This window comes from Myotis daubentonii, chromosome 5 (assembly GCF_963259705.1).
Source record: "Myotis daubentonii chromosome 5, mMyoDau2.1, whole genome shotgun sequence".
In the NCBI taxonomy this organism is placed as follows: domain Eukaryota; kingdom Metazoa; phylum Chordata; class Mammalia; order Chiroptera; family Vespertilionidae; genus Myotis; species Myotis daubentonii.
This window is the reverse complement of record NC_081844.1, coordinates 11,778,458-11,793,242: the sequence shown is the minus strand read 5'-3', so window position 1 is coordinate 11,793,242 and position 14,785 is coordinate 11,778,458.

The following is a 14,785-nucleotide window of genomic DNA, read 5'->3' as shown; positions in this document are numbered from 1 at the left end:
TATCAGAATTAATCAGCATGAGCTGAACAATGTTTAGTCATAGACTAGACACAGATCAGTAAATTAACACCAGGTTGGCAATTAGCAGTTTCCTGGGTACACACTTCTAAATGCAGCACAAAAAAACCCTTTTGTATTCTGCTTCATGTGTTCTTTCATCTCGTGTTTTGACTTTAGTCAGAGGGATTGATGTTTGCTGTAAAAAGCCTGGTATCAGAAGATCTATATCCCAGCCTCAGGGCCACTAGAAGTTAACTGTTTGACCTTAAAAAAAATTAAATGAAGATACTTTATAAAGCTAGGTTGTGAGAGAAACAAAACAAGATCATAAATGTAAAAGTGTATTGAAAAATTTTAATGAACACAATATAAAACATCCAAATAGTCTTTACATAAATACAATGACATATCATAATGACAATGTGAACTAAATTATCACTTAAGAAATATCAAAAAAAGCCTTGAACTAAATTATCACTATCAATAGAATCCTCATTTATAAACCGATAAAAGCCAGTAAGATTATATATATATATGTATTATATATATGTATGTTATATATATATATATATTTGTATATGTGTGTTTTAAGTGGGGGAGACACAAACTAGGTATTATAAATTATTCATATATAACAAAGTGATCTATGTCATATATACATATACTTTTTTGAAATTCAAAACCATGCAAAGAAGGTAATGATCAGTAATTTATTTGAATGTCTAGTACATGTGTCATTTCTCCAAATAAAAAATCAATAAAGAAGGCCGATAGCAGGCTTCTCACATGAGGGCAGAAGAGCGAGATGCATGGAGATGCTTTGTTTCCGAAATCTCTAGCCTGGAATAAATTACAACGTCATGAGCCAAAGTCACCCACAATTAATTATAATTGTAAACTGCAGTTCGGAGAGGTGAGGGGATCCTGAAACAACATCAAAATATGCAAAACAAAAGTAAGGTTTACATATTTTTGGCAAGTGGATGTGATTTTAATAATAGTTTTAAATCTAAAACCTTGTAGAAATTCTTCAAGTTGTTTTAAATATGTTGTCTTTAGAGAAGATACAGTCTATATTAATATTTAGCATAATTTTTCTTGTGTTCATCAACAGAGAAACCTCATACATTATCACTACAGAGCAAAATGTTTCTCAAACTAGCCATAAATGTTCTCTTTTGCTGGCCTCAAATGCCTGCACTGCTGAGAGATACCTACACTTATAGAAGACTAATCACATTAAAATGATACATATCTTCATACTATGTTTATTTCTCAGATTATTTGGGAGTTATTTTGTGTGATGATGCGATTTCTCAGTTTTTAGCAAAAACATCATGATAGGACTTCCAGTCCTGATGAGATGGCATAGACCTATTTCTCCCTATTCTTCCTCCCAAGCACATCTATTAACTCTGGAAATAATGCAAGAGATGACCAAGAATTTTCTGAGTTGTGGTAAGGAGAGGTTGAGCTGGTCTGGAACTCCAGGATGAGAGGAACAACACAGTGCTCGGGTGTCTTATCCCCCACAACCCAACAAAGGAAGGCAATCAAGACCCATTACTTACTAACCCCCAACCTGGCAACAAAACGCAGCTCAGGTGGGCTCCTTCCTTCTCTGGGTTACATGGGAACCCTCTGGACAGCATCAGTGAGCCCAGCACCACCAGCAAGGCAAACCAAGTGGGAGCCCCACCAACAGTAAGAGGCAGGGGAAGTGTTCTCTTTTGCTGGCTTCAAATGCTTGCACTGCTGAGAGATACTGAGGCAGGGAAACAGAGCCAGCGAAAGAGACTCACTTACCATGGGAGGCCTAGTCTGGGAAGCTTCATTCATCTTGTGATTCCCACAGATCTAATACTCCTGAAATTCCTTTCCCTACCTGGAGCCACCAACGGCAACAGGTGGAATCAGCTAGAAGAACTCAGCCATAGCAAATGTCCCGGCCCACTTTCCAGAAGGCACCAGGGTGGGTGGGTGGGTGGAGCCAGCTAGAAAAATGAAACAATCATAAGCAGCCAACATGAAAAGACTCTTTGACCCTATGGGTTTTTGTGTCCAGTGACACCAAGGAAGCCAGAGAACATTAGCTGGGGACCTCAACACAGCATTCCCCTCAGAAAAAATACCAGAAGCCTGGCCTGGGAAAATATTTACTGTCCTCACAGGTAGCACCAGCAGTGGCCAGAGGGAGTTCCAGCAAATCAAAAGAACACTACAAATGCTGTGAACACTAAGCAGCCATTGGAACCACAGCCCACAAAAGGAGGCCAAGATTTGAATGATAACCTAAACAGGGAGACTTCCGATTAATATATAAGATGTAACCAGGATCCACAGGTCCTAAAGCATTAGATAAATTGTTCAGGATACAATAGAAAATAATCTATTGTGTCAAGAACCAAGAAAAACATACCTTGAACGAGAAAATACTACCCACTGACCCCAATATGGGAATGAATTAGATGTTGTAATTCTGACAAGAATTTTCAAGCATCCATCATAAAATGTTCCAACAATTATAAAATCTCTTAAGACAAATGGAAAAATAGAAAACCTCAGAAAAGAAATAAACCAAATTCAAATTATAGAATCAAAAAATAATATCAGAAATTTTTAAAAAATCACTGGATGGGCTCAGCTGTTCAGTGGGAAAGACAAAGGCTAGAATAAGTAACTTGAGGGCAGATCAACAGAATCCCCCGTATCTGAGCAACACAGAGAAAATACACTGAAAAAATTGAACAGCCTCAAGGGCAGTGGGACAATAACAAAAGGTCCAACATTTGTATCATCAGAGACCTAGAAGGGTGAAAAAAACAATGAGACTGAAAGAAGACTGACAAAGTAATGGCTGAATATATCCCAAACTTCACAAACCTACAGATCAAAAAAGCCAAGTGAACAAACTGCAAATATAATTCAAAGATATGCACACCAACACATTTAATAGTTAAACTGTAGAAACTAAGGACAAAAATAAAAATTTTTAAATTGGACAGAGAGAAATAAATTGGGGAACATCAATTCAAATGATAGCAGATTTCTTATCTGAAACATGAAGACCAGAAGGAAGTGGCACAAGTGCTGGGGGAAATCACGTCAAATTCTATATCTCACGAAACTAACTTTAAGAATGAAGGGGAGCCCTCGCTGGTTTGGCTCAGTGGATAGAGCGTCGGCCTGCAGACTGAAGGGTCCTGAGTTCGATTCTGGTCAAGGGCGAGTGCCCAGGTTGCAGGCTCAATCCCCAGTGGGGGCCATGCAGCTGGAGGTCAATTGGTGATTCTCTCTCATCATTGATGTTTCTAGCTCTCTCTCTCCCTCTTTCTTCCTCTCTGAAATCAATATTAAAAAAAAAAAAAGAATGAAGGGGAAATAACATTCTCAGATAAAAGAAACCTAAAGAATTTATTGCTAGTAAACCTCTCCTAAAAGAATGCCTAAAGAAAATTCTTCTAACAGGTAGATAGGAGATGAAAAAAGAAAAAATATTGGAGCATCAAAAAGGAAGATAAGCTAGGCTTGTGTGGCTCAGTGGTTGAGTGTCAGCCTATGAACCAGGAGGTCATGGTTCCATTCCTGGTTAGGCTACATGCCTGGGTTGTGGACTCAAACCCCAGTAGGGAACATGCAGAAGGCAGTCAAATGATTCTCTCTCATCATTGATGTTTCTATCTCTCTCTCCTTTTCTCCCTTCTTCTCTGAAATAAATAAAAATATATTTTTTTAAAAAAGAAGAAAAATAAAACAAAGAGCCAAAATATGAGCACATTAAATACATTGTCCTTTTCCTCATAAGTGGTATAAATCATATTTGACTTTTAACATTATTGCCTACTACAGACAATGATATTTAAAAGTGGAGAAGGACTATAGTGAAATGAAACTAGAAATCAATAACAAAAGGAATATTTTTTTAAAAAAAAATTATTTATTGGAGGAATACAAGATGGCAGCTGTGAGGCCCGCAGTAAGGGGGAGAGTGTGAGCGAGGGAGGGAGGAAAAGGGGAGAGCGTGCTTCCCAGTGAAGAGTGTGTGTGTGTGTGTGTGTGTGTGTGTGTGTGTGTGTGTGTGTGTGTGTGAATGAGGGACAGTTATATTCTGCAGGACTGCTGGGGGCTGGCAGACCACGCTCCCCTAGGGCGGCCTCTGCTACCCCTGCGATCTCTCCCGGGCGGCTGGCTCTGCCGCAGAGACCATGCCATCTTGAAGGCGAGAGCAGCTGTGACTGGGAGTCCAACCTCACCTCCACCGGGGAGACCTCCGACACCACCCGGGACACTACAGCCACGCTGGCCAGGGACCTGCTGCCTCCGCTGCAAACCCACGAACACCAAGACTCCAGCCTCTCCAGCCGTGGGCTCCTAAGAAGTCTGTCCGAGGGGAGACAACACGGCGGCTGTATGGGCGGACGAGTCCTGCGCCTTCTCACGAAGCAGACAGAAGAAACAGCTGAATCGAATAACATGCACCTGGAATTGGTGAATTAAACACAGCTGGTGACACAATCTGTGGCCGCAAAGGGCAGATGACGCCTGGAGAACGGGAGACTTGGGGCTCTGGGCTGGAGAGAGAGATGATCACAACCGGATTAGAGGGTCAGGAGGAAACTGCGCTGCACCAAGTCCACATCCCTGGGGACCGTGTACACTTGACTGTGGAAGGGGGTCCACGGGGCTGCTGGCAGCCGGGGATCCAGATCTAAGTCCACAGCCGTGGAGCCTGCGCCCAGAAAGGCAGCCTGAAGCTCTGCACCGGCCACGCAGAGCCAGGGGGAGAGACGTGCAGCAGCGCGGTTGCTCTTTTATAATTTCCTCGCTTTTACTGCTGGTTTATTTTTTTAACCAATTTTTCTTACTTTTTCATGGGTCTTAGAAGTTTCAGTTAAATGATTTCCAGTTTGGCTCAGTCAATAGCACATCAGCCTGCGGACCAAAGGGTCCTGGATATGATTCCGGTCAAGGACACATACTTCATTCACAGGCTCCTCCCCAGCACTAGCCCTGGTCAGGGCTCATGCAGGAGGCAACCAATCAATGTTTCTCTCACACTGATGTTTCTCTCTGTCTTTTCTTCTCTCTTCCACTCTCCTTAAAAATAAAAGGAAAAATATCCTCAGGTGAGGATTAACAACAACAAAAAGATTTCCAGAAAACATGTAGCAAACTCATAAAACCTCTTAAGACCTAAATTCCTTTCCACTCAAAAATCTCAAACTATCTATTTTGTGTGTAAAGGTTGTTCAACTAAAGGAATAAATGTCTGTTAAACTTAAAAAAAAAAAAAAAAAAGCCCACCTTCCCAAAAATCTCCAAGACCTGATGATTTTAGGAGAGAATTAACACATCAATTTACACATTTGCCTGAAAATAGAAGAGGAGGGAATAATTTCCGACTCATCATATGAGGCCAGTATTATCCCAGTTCCAAAGCCAGACAAAGACAGTACAAAAGGCAAAAACTATTCAGACCAATATCTCTCATAATGTAAGTTGAAAAAATCTTCAACAAAATATTAGCAAACTGAATTCAACACTGCATAAAAAGAATTATATGCCATGACCTAGTGGTATTTATTTCAAATGTGAAAGGCTGGTTAGCTTTCAAAAATCAATAAGCATAATCCCCCATTTCATATTTTTAAGGAAAAAAATATATGCTCATAGCAATTGATGCAGAAAAAGCATTTGACAATCCATTTATGAAAAATATTCTCAGCAAGTGGAATTATCTCAACTGGATAAAAAGAATTTACAAAAATCTACAGATAACGTCATGATTAATGGTGAAAGAGTGAATGTTTCCTGCTAAGATTAAGAACAAGGAAATGTTTAATCACTTGTATTTAACATGTACTGGAAGATTTAGCCACTGTAATAAGGCCAGAAAAAAAAAGAAATAAAATCCTACAATTGGAAAGAAAGAAATGAAACTGTTTCTATTTGCATATGACACAATTGTCTATACTCTATATGAAAAATTCCAAGGAATCTAAACAAAAAATCTAGAACCAAAAAATGAGTTTGGCAAGGTTTCAAAATAAAAAGTAAGTTGACAAAAGTCAATCTTATTTCTAACTAGGGGCCCGGTGCACGAAATTCGTGCACTGGGTGTGTGTGTGGGGGGGAGTGTCCCTCAGCCCAGCCTGCCCCCTCTCACATACTGGGAGCCCTCAGGCGTTGACCCCCATCACCCTCCAATCGCAGGATCGGCCCCTTGCCCAGGCCTGATGCCTCTAACAGAGGCGTCAGACCTGGGCAGGGGACCCTCATTTCCCCCAATCACTGGTTCTGCCCGCAGCCCAGGCCTGATGCCTCTGGCCCAGGCATCAGGCCTGGGCAGGGGACCCCCAGACCCCTCTGATTGCTGGCTCTGCCCCTTGCCCAGGCCTGATGCCTCAGCCAGAGGCGTAGACCCCCATCACCCTCTAATCGCCTGATCGGCCCCTTGCCCAGGCCGGACGCCTCCGCCAGAGGTGTCAGGCTTGGACAGGGGACCCCCATTTCCCCCCGATCACTGGCTCTGGCCCCCGCCCAGGCCTGAGGCCTCTGGCCCAGGAATCATGCCTGGGCAGGGGACCCCCATCTCCCTCTGATCGCTTGCTACACCCCCCGCCCAAGCCTGATGCCTCTGACCCAGGCTTCAGGCCTGGGCAAGGGGACCATCATATCCCCCCAATCCCCGGCTCAGCCCCCCGCCCAGGCCTGATGCCTCGGCCAGAGGAGTTGACCCTCATCACCCTCCGATCACCAATCACTGGATCGGCCCCTTGACCAGGCCTGAGGCCTCCGGCAGAGGCCTCAGGCCTGGGCAGGGGACCCCCAGCTCCCCACGGTTGCAGGCTCCGCCCCTGCCCAGACCTAACGCCTCTGGCCTGGGCGTCCGGCCCGGGCAGCAGGGACCCGCAGCTGCAGCGGCCCCGCGATTGTGGGTTCCGCTTTCGGCCCAGGCAAGGGACCCCTAGCTCCCGGGACTGCCAGCTTCGACCATGCCCAGCTCCCATCGCTGGCTCCACCCCTACTTCTTGCTATCACTGGCCAGGGTGGCAAAGGCGCCTGATTCTCCGATCATGGCTGGGGGGCAGGGCAAAGGCGGCCCCAGGGCCGCCTTTGCCCTGCCCCCCAGCTCTTAGCTCCCCCCTGGGTTTCCGATCACTGTCAGTGGCAGGGGGCTTCTTCCTGCTTTCCCTTTCACCTCCCTGCATTGTGCCTACGTATGCAAATTAACCACCATCTTGTTGGCAGTTAACTGCCAATCATAGTTGGCAGTTAATTTGCATATAGCCCTGATTAGCCAATGAAAAGGGTATCGTCATACGCCAATTACCATTTTTCTCTTTTATTAGTGTAGATACTTACAGTGAACCTAAAGATACCAAAATTAAAAACATAATGCCATTAGCCCTGGCCAGTGTTGTTCAATGGTTAGAGTGTCAGCCCACACACCAAAGGGTCATGGGTGTGATTTCCAGTCAAGAAGATGTACCTGGGCTGTAGATTCAATCCCCACCCTGTCAGGGTGCATGTGGGAGGCAACCAATCAATGTGTCTCTCTCATATCAATCTCTCTCTCTCTCCCTCACTCCCTCTCTCCCTTCCACCACTCTCTAAAAATCAACGGAAAAAATATCCTCAGATGAAATATAATGCCATTAGCCATTGCTTTAAAAAATGCAGTACTTAGGTATAAACATGTACAGGATCTGCATGTTGAAAATGATGAAATTCTAATGAAAGAAATCAAAGAATAGCTAAAAAATAGAAAGACATATTGAGTTCAAGACTCAACATAGTAAAGATATCAGTTATCCTCCATTTGCCTATATGTTTAATGCAATTTCTAAAATCCAAGCAAGGTGTTTTGTAACTATAGATAAGCTTTTTCTAAAATTTATATGGAAAGGTGCAGGTCCCAGAATAGGAAAAAGTTATCTTGACAACAAAGAATAAAGTACAAGATATGAAGGCTTACTTCACAGCTACAGTAATCAAGACACTGTGGTATTAATGAAGGATAAACACATAGATCAATAGGACAGACTAGACTCCAAAACCCAGACCTACGTAAATATGCTCACCTGATTTTTGACATCACTCTAAAGCAATCCAATGGATAAAGGATAATCTTTTCAATAAATAATGCTGGCTCAATTGGTATCTAATGGGGAGAGTCTGTGTATGTGTAGGGCAAGGGTAATATGGGAAATTTAAATGTGCCTTCTAAATGTCGCTATGCACCTAACACTGTTGGGGTTTTTTTTAAAGTCTTTAAAAATTAAACACCACCAAAACATTTCTATAACAATAGCCACAAAAAGCCTGAAGTATTTTTGAAAATATTTTTCTGAAGACATTATGGTCAATTTTTATATGCCCTAATTTTTGCTTTTTCCTACATTTTACAATAAGCAAAAGAAGAAGAGTAGGAAGAGAGAAGAGAATAAAGGAGGAGGAAAAAGAAGAAAAATTACATATAATGTACGAGTCTATAACCATTTTAAATGCAAATGTCATATATCTTTATATTTCCAAAATGATAACGTAATAAATATGTCTGAACACTGACTTTTACATATCAATATATATCAGCAATCTTTCCCTTTTCATGATTATTTAGCTACTAGAGGCCCGGTGCACGAAATTCGTGCACGGGTAGAGTTTCTAGGCCTGACCAGTGATCAGGGCCATTGGGGCCTTTCAGCTACTGTCCTGGGTCTTCCTTTGTTCCGCGCCACCCCCTGGTGGTCAGCACACGTCATAGCGAGCGATCGAACTCTCAGTCTCCCGATTGAATTCCAGAAGGACACTTTGCATATTAGCCTTTTATATATATACTAGAGGCCCGGTGCACAAAAATTTGTGCACTCGGGGGGGAGAGGGGTCCCTCAGCCCAGCCTGTGCCCTCTCGCAGTCTGGGACCCCTCGGGAGATAACGACCTGATGGCTTAGGCCTGCTCCCGTGTGGCAGAGGGCAGGCCCAATCCCTAGGTGCAGCCCCTGGTCAGGCTCAGAGCAGGGCCGATTGGGGAGTTGGGGCACCACCCCCTGTCATGCACAGAGCAGGGCGGATTGGGAGGTTGCGATGCCACCCTCAGTCACACTCAGGGTAGGGCCGATTGGGGGGTTGGGGCACCGCCCCCGTCACACTCAAGGCAGGGTCGATGGGGAGGTTGCGGCACCACCCCCTGTCACGCACAGAGCAGGGCCAATCAGGGGGTTGGGGCGCTGCCCCCTGTCACGCACACAGCAGGGCCCATCAGGGGGATTGGGGCTCCATACCCTGTCATGCACAGAGCAGGGCCCATCAGGGGGTTGGAGAGCTCCCCCCTGTCACACACAGAGCAGGGCCCATCAGGGGGTTGGGGAGCTCCCCCCTGTCACTCACAGAGCAGGGCCCATCAGGGGGTTGAGGAGCTCCCCCATGTCACTCACAGAGTAGGGCCCATAGGGGAGTTGGGGCACCGTCCCCTGTCACACACAGAGCAGGGCGGATCAGCGGGTTGGGGTGCTGCCCTCTATCACCCACAGAGCAGGGTGGATCAGGGGGTTGGGGCGCCACCACTGTCACACACAGAGCAGGGCCCGTGGGGGGGGGGGGGGCTGGGGGGTGTGGGGCACCGCCCTCTATCACCCACAGAGCAGGGCTGATCAGGGGGTTGGGGCGCCGCCACTCTCACACTCAGGGCAGGGCCGATGGGGAGGTTATGGCTCTACCCCGTCACACACAAAGCAGGGCCCATGGGGCGGGGGGGTTGGGGTGCTGCACCCTGTCACACACAGAGCAGGGCTGATCAGGGGGTTTGGGTGCTGCCCCCTGTCACGCTGATCCCAGTGCCGGGAGGCCTCGCGGCTCCGCTGATCCCGGTGCTAGGAGGCATATTACCCTTTTACTATATAGCATAGAGGCCTGGTACACGGGTGGGGGCCGGCTGGTTTGCCCTGAAGGGTGTCCTGGATCAGGGTGGGGGTCCCCACTGGGGTGCCTGGCCAGCCTGGGTGAGGGGATGATGGCTGTTTGCAGCTGGTCACACCCCCTTCAGGGTGGGGGTCCCCACTGGGGTGCTTGGCCAGTCTGGGTGAGGGGCTGAGGGCTGTTTTCAGGCTGGGGGTGACTGAAGCTCCCAACTGCTCCTTTTTCCCTTTTTTTTTTTTTATTCTGGGCCAGCTTTAGCTTGAGGCTTGGCTCCAGCTCTTAGGCCTCCACTGCTGAAAGTAGGTTTCTGGCCTTTGCTTACAATGTTGCGATCCTACTGGCTGAAGTCCGGCGGTATTTGTTACATAGTTTCTTAAACTGCAGGCTCAGAGGCCTGCAGCCGCAGGCGGGGAACGTTGGTTTCCTCCGTCACTGAGGCAAGCAGCCTCATGTTAGTTTCAAGCTGCCTGGCTGCCGGCTGCCATCTTGGCTGTCAGTTAATTTGCATATCTCACTCATTAGCCAATGGGAAGGGTAGCGGAGTGACACTAATTACCATGTTTCTCTTTTATTAGTGTAGATAGATTATAGAGCAAATTATTCAATTAATTTACTTTAGAATAGTTAAATTAGTCAATTCTCAATTGCTTAGCATTCAGGTTGTTTAAAGTTTTTAACTGTAGTAGACATTTTTTAGCTAAATCTTTGGCACATGGGTTGTCATTTTCTTAGTATCTATCCATTTTTAAAGTTTTTAAAACTTATTTTTAGTTTTTACCAAAAGATGATGAGAGAGTTAGTTTCCCTACCACATTGTTGTAAATGTTTCCCTCCACATCCTGTGTGGTTCAGGGTTCAGAATCTGGAAGAGGAGCCACACACAAATGAAAGAGAAAATACAAGAGATACTTTGGGAATATTGGGGGGCCAGGCAAGTAGGTCCAACTCAAGAAGGACTTCCACCAGTGCTCAGGCCGCATCAACCTTTTATAGCCAGAGGTAAACAAGGCAGTGGTCACCATAGTTACACAGTTCTTGTGAGTTTCACCTGTTTTGACCATAGTTACACTTCCTGCACTTCCCTCAGCCCATTATCCTCCCAGATAAGATCCAGGGAGTGTTATAAGGTCAAGCCTAATTATGCTAAGAGGACTGAGCCCTCTAAGCTGGGACTTGTTTGTGACTTTGCCAGCAGGTCGGTCCGAGGCTCAACCCTATATCGGTTCCCCATACCACATTGCCAACTTTGGAGATTATAATTAATAGAAAAAAAATCTGATAATTTATGAGCAAATCAGATATTTCACTGTGACTTTAATTTGAACTTCTTTGTTTACTAGATAAAATTGATTTTTTTTAAATGTCTTAAAAGCCAACACACCTTTTTCTTTTCTGTAGTGCCTGATCAGACACTTTGCCTATTCTCCCACTTTTTCCTAGAGTTTTACAGGAGATGATTTTAAACTTCCTATACTTGTGGCAGACATTTTCTCCCAGTTACCCTCTTAACCCTGTTCATTATGGGTTTTTGTCATTCAGGCATTTTAACAAATTTTGTTATCAAAATTAAACATGTTATATCTGGTGGAACTACCAGTGATTTGTTTATTTTTTACTTTTACCATTTTTCTACAAAGAATTCACTTTTGTCATGTATTTTGAAAAAGAAACCAAATGAGAACATTACCTATAAAAATTAAATTCTATAAATAAGTCATATTAGAAGAAACTGTATAGCTTTTCATGATTTTCTTATTGAACATAAACTAATGAATGTAAGTGAACTGAGCATTCAATTTAAATTATCAAGATAAATAAAATAAGAACCCAGTTAAGCAGAAAGACTTATGATAATGACTCTAAAAGGAAACAATAGTAAAATGGATTTAAAATTAAACTGGTTCTTGAGAAATCAAATCAAAAACAGAGACAGAAAACATAGCAAAAGAATGAGTAGGGATATAAAATAGATCAGAGGAGATTTTCCCAACTATGAAATAATTCCACATACAACTCCATATTTAAATATTTGAAAATTACATTGAAATAGAAATATTCTCAGAAAATTTAAATGCCCAAAATTAAATACAAATTCATGTTTTCAAAACTCTGAATAGAATTCTCTAGAAACCAAAATGGTGGTGTAAGTAACCGCCTGTACTCACAGCCTCCTACAATCACATCAAAATTACAACTAAAATACAGAACAACCATCATTCAGAACTGCCTGAAAGCTAGCTAAATGGCAGTCTTAAAACTAGATAAGTAAAGAAGAAAGCATATTGAGACTGGTAGGAGTGGCGGAGGGGTGGAACAGGCTGGTCCAACACCCATGTATGGCATTTTTATTAATCAGAAGGGATATCTCTACTGCAGAGGCCACCCGTGAGGAGCAGGGGGTCCCAGCCCCACACCAGACCCAGCCCATGATTCCAGAGCTGGGAAAAGAAGTCCTTTTCTATGGGCTGTAAAAACCAGTGGGGATTGTGGCTGAGTGATACAGACACTGCTGGAGACCCAGGTGTTCTATTTAAAGGGCCATCACACAAACTTACTCAGACCCCCCCAGAACCAGGTGGCTTTGGAGGATCCAGAAACATATAGGGAGGAACTGGATTGTCTGGCATTGGGGCAGGAACTCAGGGATGGCATTCTCCCAGACAGGGGTGCTCCCAGAAGTCATTGCTCTTGTACTGGGACCTCCCCTGTTGCAGGGCTGAGTTGGCTGCTATATCTGAGTTTCTATCAGCCTGAAGCACACTATTTTCTCCACCCTGGGGATTCCCCGAGACACCCCCTCCACACACACACACACACACACACACACACACACACACACACACACTTTGCAGCCCCAACCAAGCTGTTTGCAGCAGCTTTTCCACATGAATGGCCTGTCCTGGCTCAGGCTTCAGACTTTGCTAAAATCACTCAAACAAGCTTCAGCTAGTGTCAGCATGCCCCAAACCTATCAATAAAAGGCCCAAGACCTGGCACTCGCATCAACCTGCCTTACATCACAGCTGGGACTCTTCTGGACACCTCTAAGCCCAATAGCAAATAGCAGCTGTCTGTAGATCCCTCTGTAGCTGCCACTGGGTAGCCCCAGGCAGTGGCTGACATTCCACCTCTCTGGAGGCCCTAGAGCCAGGGCACTGGGTGGACAGCTTTAGATCATAGCAGATTACAATGCTACACATCCACAAGAGACACACTGAAGAGGCTCCGTGAGCACCAAAGCCCATTGAAGCAAGTCCTGCTCCATAGGGGTGTTTCCTGCACAGCAGCTCTCCCACTGCAATTGCAGCTGGTCCTCACAGCCAATTGGTCTGGAGGTCAACTCCTCCCACTGACACCAATACCAATCAAGAATCAACTACAAGACTCTGCACACAGCCCACACAGGGGTGCACCCAGAGTGCCCAGCTCAGGTGGGTGAGGAGACTGAGCCACTGAGCCCTACAGGACACCTACTACACAAGGCCACTCTACCAATTCCAGAAGACATAGCAACTCTACCTAATACATAGAAACAAACACAGGAAAGTTGTCAAAATGTGGAGATAAAGAAACGTCACAAATGAAAGAAATGAAAGCAAGCAAATACTGGATACAGATTTCAAAACCATGGTTACAAGGTTACTCAAGGATCTTCATGAGACTTACAAGGATCTTAGCGAGAATGTCAAAGACATGAAAAGGAACCAGTCAGAAATCAGGCATACACTAACTGAAATAAAGAATAATTTACAGGACTTTAACAGTAGAGGAGAGGATTCTGAGAATCAAATAAATGATTTGGAATATGAGGAAGCAAAAAACACCCAACCAGAAGAGCAACAAGAAAAAGAATCCAAAAATATAAAGATAGTATAAGGAGCCTCTGGGACAACTTCAAGCCCACCAACATTCGCATTATAGGGGTGCTAGAAGAAGAGAGAAAGCAAGATATTGAAAACCTATTTGAAGAAATCATGACAGAAAACTTCCCCTACCTAGTGAAAGAAATAGACTTACAAGTCCAGGAAGCGCAGAGAACCCCAAACAAAAGGAATCCAAAGAGGACCACACCAAGACACATCATAATTAAAATGCCAAGAGCAAAAGACAAAGAGAAAATCCTAAAAGCAGCAAGAGAAAAGCACTTAGTTACCTGCAAGGGAGTGCCCATACAACTGTCAGCTGATTTTTCAACAGAAACTTTTCAGGCCAGAAGAGAGTGTCAAGAAATATACAAAGTGATGAATAGCAAGAACCTATAGCCAAGATTACTCTACCTAGCAAAGCTCTCATTTAGAATTGAGGGTCAGCTAAAAAGCTTCACAAACAAGAAAAAGCTAAAGGAGTTCATCACCACCAAACCAGTATTACATGAAATGTTGAAGGGTATTCCTTAAAGAGAGGAAGAGGAAGAAGGAGGAGAAGGAGGGATTAAAAATATGAATAATAAAATGGCAACAAATACAAATCTATCAACATTTGAATTTAAAATTCAAAATAAATGAACAAGAAAACTAATGAACAAAATAAACTGGTGAATAAAATAGAATCAGAAGCATGGAACAGACTAAAGAATCTCAGAGGGAAGTGGGGGGGGAGAAATTAACCAAAGATCTTATCTATGGATACAGACAGTAGGGTAGTGGAGGCCTGGAGTGGGATGGGAACTGGGTGGAGGGGCATAATAGGGGGGTAGGGGGAGAAGGGACATCTGAAATTCACTCAACAATAAACATTTAAAGAATTCTCTTTTTTGAAAAAAACTGAATAGACATTCATCAGAGAAAAATTTTCTAAGAGTTTATCAAAAAATGACTCCCTAGAAGAAATCTGCCAATGATACATCCAATAAGGCATTAATATCAA